This window comes from Daphnia carinata, chromosome 6 (assembly GCF_022539665.2).
Source record: "Daphnia carinata strain CSIRO-1 chromosome 6, CSIRO_AGI_Dcar_HiC_V3, whole genome shotgun sequence".
Lineage (NCBI taxonomy): Eukaryota > Metazoa > Arthropoda > Branchiopoda > Diplostraca > Daphniidae > Daphnia > Daphnia carinata.
The window spans coordinates 7,015,277-7,026,006 of NC_081336.1; positions in this window are offsets into that span (position 1 = coordinate 7,015,277).

A 10,730-nucleotide genomic window follows, 5' to 3' on the forward strand; every position below is an offset into this window, starting at 1 on the left:
AATAAAATTGCAAGCTAGCTTATAGTATTCCATTCTGCTATAATAAAACTGAGCAATTTCGTATAATTTATCATATTAAGCGACGTGAAACCTTTCCTCCGGAACATCCCCGACTCTTCTATTGCGCAAAAGTCGCTCTCAAACTATAACGTAAAATTTTTTTTTCTACTTCTTCTCTGGAATTAAACTATGATTAACAAAGCCCTCCATAGATGGCATGCAGGCCCCATCTACTGCAATCAATTCAATTAAACCGCTCGTTTAACCGTCACGCTAAAAACGATCCGAGCCGTCCGTAACGCAGTTCAGCCGCCCAACAAAAACAAGAGGCGTCACAGAAACAGAATGCTATTCTCCACAACGTCTAGGAAATTGTTGACTGCAAGACGCTTGCATTCCTCGACTCATAAAGTCGGCAAAGCGCACAAGAAAGCGGACGGCCGCGTATGTGCCTGCGATTCTGAAAATAAATACACACACACACACAGACAGGCCGTCGGAAACAAACAGAACAGAGAAGAAAAGAAGAAGAAAAAAAAATAAAAGACGAACGTATAAGATGACTACCGGCAGCACACTGTGTTACTCAGTATACCCCCCCCCCTCTTTTTTCGTGACCAGCCTTTGCCATATCACGACAGTCTGCAACCTCTTCGTGCCGAAAAAAAAAAATAAGAACTATCATTCTTTGTCCCCCTCTTCTCGTTCAGCTTGTACGTCTGCAGTTTGTGTGTGTATATGGTGGATGGATAAACAAGTCATTCAGGAATATTTGTCGAAGAGCTTGCGGTCTAACGTGCCGATACATCTGCTGCTTTTCCATCATCTTCTAAGAGGCAAATAATAGTGCCGCAAAAGAGCTAAGACCGCCAAACGGGTGCACACAGTCATATGGAACTATTATATAGCCCTGTGCATGTGTGTGTGTGTGTGTATGTTCTATAGTACATATGTATATATACATATACCTGCTTGCATTGTATAGTTCCCCCTTTTCGAATGCTTTGACTCAGCCCGCCCTTTTGGATTTGATACCGCGGATTGGTGGGAACAATATTCTATAGAAACGTCTTATCCGAAGCGCAAGAAGTTCACTGAGGTTTTTTTTAAATTTTATTAGGTCGTACTCCATTTTTTTTTCTCCATCCTGTTTTGGAATGATCCGCCCTTTTTTTTTTTTCTTTTTTTTTCCACGTCTCTGATGTTTGCTCTAATCAAAGTTCACCCATTTGTGATATTAGTTCCAAACAATTCGTTCTTTTCTTCTCAATTTTATTTTTCTATGTTTTCCACGCTGGATGATATGGATGCCGCATCACGTACTATAACTATATAGCTGCTCTTTCAATTCGAAAATGTGTGTGTTCTATTTCCATTTGAAGTCTATATAGAAAGCAGGAAAGAAGTCGACAACAGTTTTGAAAGACACGTTTATTTCCAGCTTCTTTTGTCTGTGCACCAAAACTAGAGGGGGGAGAGACCGAAGACTGAAATAAATAGAGATATTGAGAAGGATTAGGTGGAATGAGAATTTCCTTTTTCTTTTTTCTTTCTCTTTCTTTCTCCCAACAGAACCGCCTTGTTGACGATCCGTCGTATCCCACGGCCTCCTCCGCCATCGTCAGAAGCCCCCGAAAGAAGAAATAATGAAGTGAGAAGAATGGCACTGTGTGTTTCTTAGTATAGACGGCCAGATTTAGTTATATTTACCCATCACCCAGAAAATAGACAAAAGGGAGGGATATAGAGGCGTTGGCTTTTCCAGTTTTATGCTGCCTATTCTTATATTTATTCTTTCGTCGCCGTTTTAAAAAACTCGTGGACGCGGCCGACGGTCGTTCAAACGTTCCCCGGTCTTATTGTTTTTTCTTTTTTTTTTTTTGCTGCTCCTGCCTGCCGTTCATATCCGTATTTTATATGGAACCGTTCTGCGTAGAATAGGTGCATATACATATACATTCCTGTGCGTTCACGCGTGAAACAGTCGAAACCAACCATTGGGATAGCGAGTAAAACATTTAAAAGCTATCGGTGTGTACGCATCAATCGGTAAAATTAGAGCAAGCAAATAGCGTTTCTTTAAAAAGCTGGCGTTTTACCGACCGTGTATGTGCGTTTAACACAGCCCAAAAAGAAGAAAACTGCAGTCAAATTCGTATGGTAGTAGTTAGTGATGGTTATATGGTCGTGTTTAAAGTTCGTTCTTTAAATAACTCGTTTTCTAACAACGGCTTTTCATGTAATAGAATCATTCAGCAGCTGCAGATCCAGTTTTCAATGTGAAAAACGACGCAACATTGCGCAGCATTTAAAAGAGATAGTTGATTTTCACATTTTGATTGATGTTGGATAAGCTTTCATTTATATCGAAATACCACGCCACGTTTGAGGCTTATTGAATATGGACTTCACGTTTTCTCAAGTTATACCTAACACAGCCCACTGCATATGGAAGAATCGATTCCGATTGATTTGTCAACCTTAATATGCGCGTGTATCGTATGATTGATTACATTACGATCCTATAAACGATAAAACCACATTACCGGTTGACTGGAGATTGCCAGCCGACCTGGTCGATACAAACATCCCATCAGCCGCCTCGTCCCACTGTTTTCGTATTGAACAATCGAATTGATCAGTGTCTCGTTAGTCGGCCATTTTCTTTTATTTGTTCCAGGTTTTTTTTTTTATATTTTTTTGCTATTATTTTTACTTATACACCAAATACGTCAAGCCCACCAATACAAGCCTATACATTAGTTGCGGTATAGTTCTTTGATTCGATTTATACAATAACAGGACAAAGGAAATGCTGCGCAGGTTCGTTTCGGGGATCCGCGTTTTGCCTTTGCTGCTACACAATCTTCTGCAAGAAAACGTGAAATGCCGATTCAGCCGGGGCAAAACGACGACGGCCCGTCCAACGGTCACTTTATTGATCGGGCCCGGTCTTCCAACCCTCCCCCCCCCCCCCCAACCGTATATATATGTACATCTTTTCTTTTGCCGCATCGGCACACACCCTACGTGATGTACAAGAAAAAAGAAAATCGATGGCCGAGAGCGTCACATACGGGAATGATTGAATGTTATCCGCTCTCTTTATCGTTGGAAAAACGGATGAACGGTGTTTTGGTCTTCCTATTGGTTAGCCGCGCACGCAAACAAAAAGAAAATATGGAATTTCATATGCGCATCGTCGCTATTGGTCCGCGCCGGGATGGCTTGCCTGGAACGCGCACGTTTATGAAAGTTATGATGTGCGACGCCCTCGCTCGTTACAAGCATACAGAACATTGGTCGACTATGAAATTCATAAAGCCACGCCTACCATATGTGTAGGGGAAACCCGGTGTTCCAGCCAACCACCATTTTTTTTTCCTTCTTCCTAACCGTTATGCCTTTCATCTTTTTTCTCCCCCCCCCCTTTTTGCTTGGTGGGTTACACACCCGTTATGCCTCCATTTCCCTTCAGCTTTTTTTATGACATGCGCTGAAAGAATTGCCCGTCTGCTTTAAACAAAAATAATAATACGAAAAAGGGGATAGATTTTTATTAACAAAAGCGAGAAGCGATGTTGATGGCCAAGTTTTACGTATTAATGTCGCATCTACCCTCTTATTAGCTCCAGTTCACCGCCCCCTTTTTGGGAGTTCCCCTTTTTTTTTTTTTCTCTTTTAATTCTACAAAAATTCAAGGTATATGTATACATTACAGGGCCATCACCGATGAGTGCTTCTATACGCACTACATTTATACACAAGAAGCAGATGCAATGGTGTTCCATATTTTTCCACCCTGCTCCGAGGGTTCCCTTATTTTTCTAAGTATATTTTTTTTTAGATTGGATTTGATATCCCCATTTGCTTTTCCTGTATGTATGTGTGTTATTACCTAACCAAGTATTTTATTATATATTTTTCTTTTACCAAGCGACGTATATATATATATTTTTTTTTTTTAACTAGATGGACCCCTACGGTCGACAGTCTATAAAGAACAAATATCTATAAGGCGAAGAGATGCGTATAGAATAAAAGAGAAAAACAGATTTTAGAAAAAAAAAAATGTCCTTGTGTTATATCGCGGCATTGGATCTGAATGGAAATGGATCGGAGCCAATCCCTCCGACTTTTTATGGGGGTCCCTGGCTTTCGTCCGCTGCTAGAACCGTTTGATAGGGCGATTATAATTTCGCAGTTGAGTGCGCCATTCATCGTTTTTTTTTTCTCTTCCATCGCTACACAAGAGAATCGGCCCTTCCTGGTGCGCATCACGCCGTGTGCCCACACCCTCTTTCTACACACACACACACAAAAAATGCCATATCATTATGTCATCATGTGAGCCGCGAGTTCCAGTCAACCGTATTCCAATACATCAGTTCATCCGTCACATTACCTATATATTCCCAATATGGCTACACAAACGCGTACAATAGGCCTACACACATAAGGATTCAATTGCCAATAGACCAGTACGTTTCTCTATAGATATCTATAAATGCTGATAAGTATTTTATATGAGCTTAAGTAAATGAGGACTATAGGTTCAAAATGTGTATATATATATATTTTTAGGCCTCGTCTATTCACCATACGCTGCGTGTGGACGTCATTATCATATTCTAACGTCCGTGTGTTTGTGTTTCAGGCTATTATTGACAGGGACACAAATAGAAAATGTGTTTAACTAACGGGAGAGAGAGAGAGGTCCAACCAACGCTGGTTCGTATATATATATATATATATATGTATGCTATCATAACAAAACACACAAAGAATAATAGCAGCCGCTTCGTTTGTCATCAACTCATTTTTAGACCAGTTCGTTTTTATGCTATGGATGGATGCTAACAAAAATAAGAAGAGAACGAAAAACGTCTGTAGATTGTTTTGTTGTATATGTCCAGTATATGAGAAAGGAGGTCTAACAACCGGCTGCTGTTTTATTCCCTGGGAGCCAATCAATGAAACAAAACCAGTTGTATGCGAACCATTTGCTTTCGTTTGTCTGTATATACATTTGTGTGTGTGTGTGTGACCCTCCGAAGTATTTTCCCCCTTAAACCTTCGTTCGATGGATACATAAAATACAAGTATATGTACACATAGTCCTGAAAAATTCACGACATCCGAACATTGATTATATCTATACGTGCAGCCCTTAATATCATGTATATAGTACAAGTCTGGGGAAAACGTAATGATTCTTATTGTGTTACGTGAAGTACTCCCCCCAGATATATGGATGCAATTAGCTATTCTGCCGTAGGCTATATTACCGCATACACTCCTCGAACGTTCTTTTTAAATGAATTGAATTTTTTCTTTTGTGGCCTTTTTTTTTTTTCTTAAATACATAAATTTTCAGGGAAGGAAATTAGCATACGAGACACATAGGCCTTTTGAAATAAAGTCATTTATTTTAATTTCTATTTAACTGCATCACGCTCGGTGGTCTCTTGTTTTGATGCTGGCTATATATACCTTTCCAACTGTGTACCATATTTATTACGCCGTTCCTTCTCATTTTCTTGGCTACGTTAACATGAAAATGTTTTCCCTACGAAAAAAAAAACAAAACATCGAATCGAAATACAGCGTCCGATATCAGCTGGCGTCCTCACTATATTCTATGCATCTATAATAAGTACAGATAATAATATTTAAAAAATAAAAATAAATTTTCAAACAGGGACATCACAACAGTCGGCGTGTCTTTTATAGATCCTTGAAATGAAATAAGAAAAAAAAAATATTCTCCAAACCACAGACAAAATAAAATTTCAAAAAAAAAAGGAGATACAAAGATAAAATAGGAGGTATATGGAGAGAGGTTGGCGCGAGCGCGCGATGTTTTGAACATTTAGAAAAAAACAAAACAAAAAAACATTGGAAAGGAAATTTACGAGCCGATCAAGAGAGCAGATGCCGCTCTCCAGACGCTCCTATCCGCTGGAGGTCGATCGGCATTTGATGGGGTTCAGATTGGCGATCAGCTTTGTTGATTTAATTAATGGATCGAAAAAAAAAAGAAAAGAGTTTCTTTGGCTGCTGTTCGGGGCTCTCCGCGCACACCAATATTCCGTCTGTGTGCGCGAGGAAGGTAGAAAAAAAAAAAGATTTGTGTTCCTTTCACATCTTTCCCCTTAAAAAACAAAAAAAAAAGAAAACATTGGGCTAGCAGAGTCACACGAAAATGGGCGAAGTGCAGCCACCCTTTTTGTCCTTGTATTATACCGCAACAGTTTTCTTCCGAAAAACTGATAAGAGAACATTTTCAACAAAAAAAAAAACAAACAACGGACTTTTATCAGGACCCAGTGAATTGTGGTTGTCGCTCATTGAAATAAAAAAAAAAGGAGAAAAAAGAACATCTACAATTCGTTCGTATTTGATTTTGGCTAATAGTTATGAACTTTCATTTTGAAAAAGGCAGCATCTCTTCGTCCTTCGTTTAAGTTTGGCCAATTATAATATTTAGTTGTTCTTTTTTTCCCCCCCGTTTTCGTTGCCAACGCGAGTACCAAAAGTCCTCCATTTTTGGAACAGGATGTATATATATATATATATATATAATGCCCAAAAAAAATAAAATATTTAGTTGGTATATTACCGACGCGGGTAATTCATCTTCTAATCGCCGGCTCATCTCTCTCTTTCTGCCCAAAAGTCACCTTTTGGCGGTTGAATATAAATCTCATTGATGGTAGGGAGAAAGGTAGGAAACAAAAGAAAAAAGAAGAACAGTTTTTTTTTTTTTTTTTTTTTGAGTGTAGTATATTAAACATGGTTTGCATAAATTAAATGATGTAAAGATACATAGCCATAGGCAAGTCTCTTGTTTGGGTGGGGGGGGGGGTGAAGGTTTTAAAAATATATCAGGATAATATGATGTAACTCTGGATTGGGTGTAAATACAGTAGTTTCAACACTACATAACCATAATGCATCAAGAATTGAATGCCTTCATATAAGAACCTTTCCGCTCTTTTGTGTGTGTAACGTACGTGCGCAAGAAGTTCTATTGTAATGTTAATGTAATTCCAACTTCTTTTTTTTTTTTCGGGGGGCCCTCGTTTTTTTCAGTTTGCGTCCTTTTCTTAATGTTTCGTCCCACTTCTATCCATTTGTGCTGCTGCTTTTTACACTATTCAGCTTCCATGATGAATGGACAGACAGCGGTCCGCGCTCTCCCCCCTCAACAACTGAACTCCTGAAAAATTTCGTCTAAAAGGGAAAAATCACGATAAGAGACTTTAATATGCCTCGATAGAGAGGGGATAGGAGAAAAAAAAAAGGCAAAAAGGACGGCTGTTTTGATGGTCGAATTATGCAGCTTCCTTTTTTTTTTTCCTTCGTTTCCCCCTTAACGTATTTTCTATATCCATTTCTTCCCTTTTTATTTTTTTTATTATTATTATTCGGCTGATAAGGACGCCAACGCCATCCAAACTCTATGGCCCGCCATATTGATGAGGATTCTATGACAAAAAAAAAAATATACAGCATATATACTGTATATATTCTTTGGTGATGGGTTCCAGCAACAGACGGACCTGCATAAAGTCCCATCTGATATCAGTCCTCACATAAACTCATCACTCTCTTTTCTCATTCGTGTATTTACCTTTTGCGCTTTAGAGTGTACCGTACTCGTCTTAGAGATTCTTTTAATGTCCTCTCCACCTTTTATAACAGGCGATGTCACAGCGTTTTTTTTTTGTTTTTTTTTATATGTATATATTCGATCAAGCCCGGGGATCCGTAAAAGGGCAATGGATGTTTGTCTATAACTGCCGGCAACTCTCCAAAAATCAATCGGCTAGCCACACAATTGATGGCAATCAATCTATAAAAGAAAGAAAAAAATAAAAGGAGACGAATGAAAAGAAGGTGCATCCATTTTCCACGATGGTGTGATGGCACATGCCCGTATATATTATCATACCATATAGCATCACCTGATGCTTAACTCTTTTTCTTCTTCTTCTTCTTCTTCTTCATAAGGTAATCGTGTGTGTAATGCCCTTCTCCGATGCAACAAACAGCTGATTGTTGCTAGCGCGCATTTTGATTTTCGAAATTAAAATGGCGGATGATTGGAATCAGGCACACAGGTGAGTATCCGCCTTCAGCTGCATTTGAGACGTGGGCCTATTCATTTTTTTGTTTTCAAAAGGTGGGTCATTAGAATCAAACGGAGCTACCGATAACTGATGGTGCTGAGGCCAAACCTTTCATCTCTGTCACACGATAGGCAGGACTTGTTTTGCTTCGAAGAAAACCCTCATTTCTCTTCCGTCCCTGCCTTTTCTTTATGCATTAAAAAAAAAAAAAAAAAAAATTCAGCTATTAAATTTTAAAAACTCAGAACGTTCAGACCTTTTTTTTTTATTTCTATGGAACAGAAGTTCCGTGTCCCTATGGTGTTTAGAGGGACACGCATAGCGGTGTGTTCCAGTATGAAATCATACACATTTCGCCTTCTATATGGCTAGTATTATACGCTCTATAATAATAGTGACATGATGTCACCATTCATCATCTCACCCCACTCTTTTTCTTTTTCTTTTTACGTAACGCGCTACACACCCACACGCGTACGGATGCAACTCGCGATGACATGGCTAATCAAATTCACTTGCGACTTTATTTCCTCCCCCTCCCCTTTCCGTCCATTTGAATTAATTTTTTTTTTTTTTCAAGGGGAGGGTGAGCGTGACAGAAGGGACCAAGTGGCAAGGTCGCAACAAAAGTGTTTGCTGATAACACACACAAGAGAGAGAGAGAGAGAGAGAGAGAGAGAGAGTTCATGTGTATAATAAGGATTTGATTATGTAGATTAGAGTCCATTGCCATTTGAACGAAAACGTGAAATCATTTTTTTTTGCTGATGACGATTAATAAATCAGAGCTCAGTTTTGCATTTCTTACGTGAAAAGATGGGATGGGGGGAGGTGGAGTGAAATGGCCATCTTTTATTTTGTTATCTGTTACGAAAAACATAACGACTATGAAACTTGCTCATCAGCTACTCGCTAATTTAAAGCGAGAGTTTCCTTCTTTCCGTCTGTTGGGATTTCGTCACCAAGTGAATAGGGTTATTTTTTTTTCCTCCTCCGGATACGCTTCTCCACGTTTCATTATTCAAAATAAGCGCATCAACGCGCTCCGAAAAAAAAAGAAAAGAAAGAATATATATCGCCCAAAGTTGCAGCGTACCCTTTTTAAAAATGATATTTCTCAAAAACAAGGGGGGGGGGGGCCGGATGGATTTGAAAATTTATATTTTCTGTTGCTTTGCAGAGTAATCCCGGCCAATATGCCATAATTTACGAGGCACACACACACACAATTGGGTGCATGTGCTCATTAGTTTTTCTACCCTCACCGTTGCTTCCCTCTATGCGGAAGTGAATGACCGGGATATCTTCAGGGACCTTCTTTCTCTTCTCAATAACAAAGGGATGAGGGACACACAAATGGGCGTCATCTTGCGACTAGAAACTTCTTCTTTTTTTTTCAAGACATTTCTGTTGTTATTGCCTTTCGCACAGAGCTCCGCCGACGTTACTATAAATATACAATTGTTGGCCTTCCCTTTTCAAACTTGCAACGATACAACCCGCCACAGTCTGTGCGTGTTTTTCTCTCCCTTTTTTTTTTTTTTTTCTAAAAAGGAAATGTAAAAACACTAAAAAAAAAAAAAAAAAAATAAGTTGACTCGCGTCCCCTCTTTGTCTTTTCGTGTCTGTGTTTGTCGTCAACTGAAAGGAAATTTTTTTTTTTTTGTTCTCCAGGATCTTCTCCGCACGTGCCACCGGAAGACCCTTCATTTTCCGTCACACGCGCATTTCCTGATAATGATTAGTCTAAAATGGCTCAATTGACTTTTTCCTCCGAAAACATGTTGATGGATTTATAAATGTTGATTTCTTTTATTGATTTTTTTATAAAGATGGTCTATACATATTTAATGACGAATCCAAAGTTTTTGGGAATAAAGAACACGATGGCCCGACGTGTATTTTAACAATACCGTACGTGTGTGTGTGTGTGTGTCGGGAACAGGAGTTGTATTGTTAGTGTTGGGGACAACAACAAACTGCGTTCTCCTATTATCAAAAAGCAGCTGATATTATTTATACAGTGACGAGTGTTTTTCAAAAAAAAAAAAAAAAATATCACATCGAACAAACTCTACTCGAATTATAAATTCACCCGCTTTTCAATTCTTTTTTTATTTTAAATTGTGCGCGCCCTTTTGCTTCTTCTCTTATTTGACACACGTCACGAGAGTGAAGCTGTTTTATAAATACGGGGAAAATGGAAGAGCAAACGGGGGAGGGGGGAGTGAGCCGTGAAGCGTGATGGAAATTGATGCGTGTCATTTCCTTTAGCAAGCAGCTTATATAGATGGAATCAAAAAGAAAGAAAAAAAAAAGATATGCGCAATACTAGCCCGAGGCAGTGTTGATGACTTCATTTCCAACAGCAAAGTCTTTCCTCTACGTGCTGACCATATGGCAGTTTCGCATACATTAAAACGAGGTGGGGTAACACAGAGAGAGAGAGAGACAGGATTTCACGTATATACGCCATTGAATCAGTTGACTCGGCTTTGAAGCTTTACGTTAATGTATTCCCGACGCTAGTTAACATTTTTTTTTCTTTTCCTCTTAAACATTCGCACCGTCGAACATTTGTTGTTGTTGTTTTTT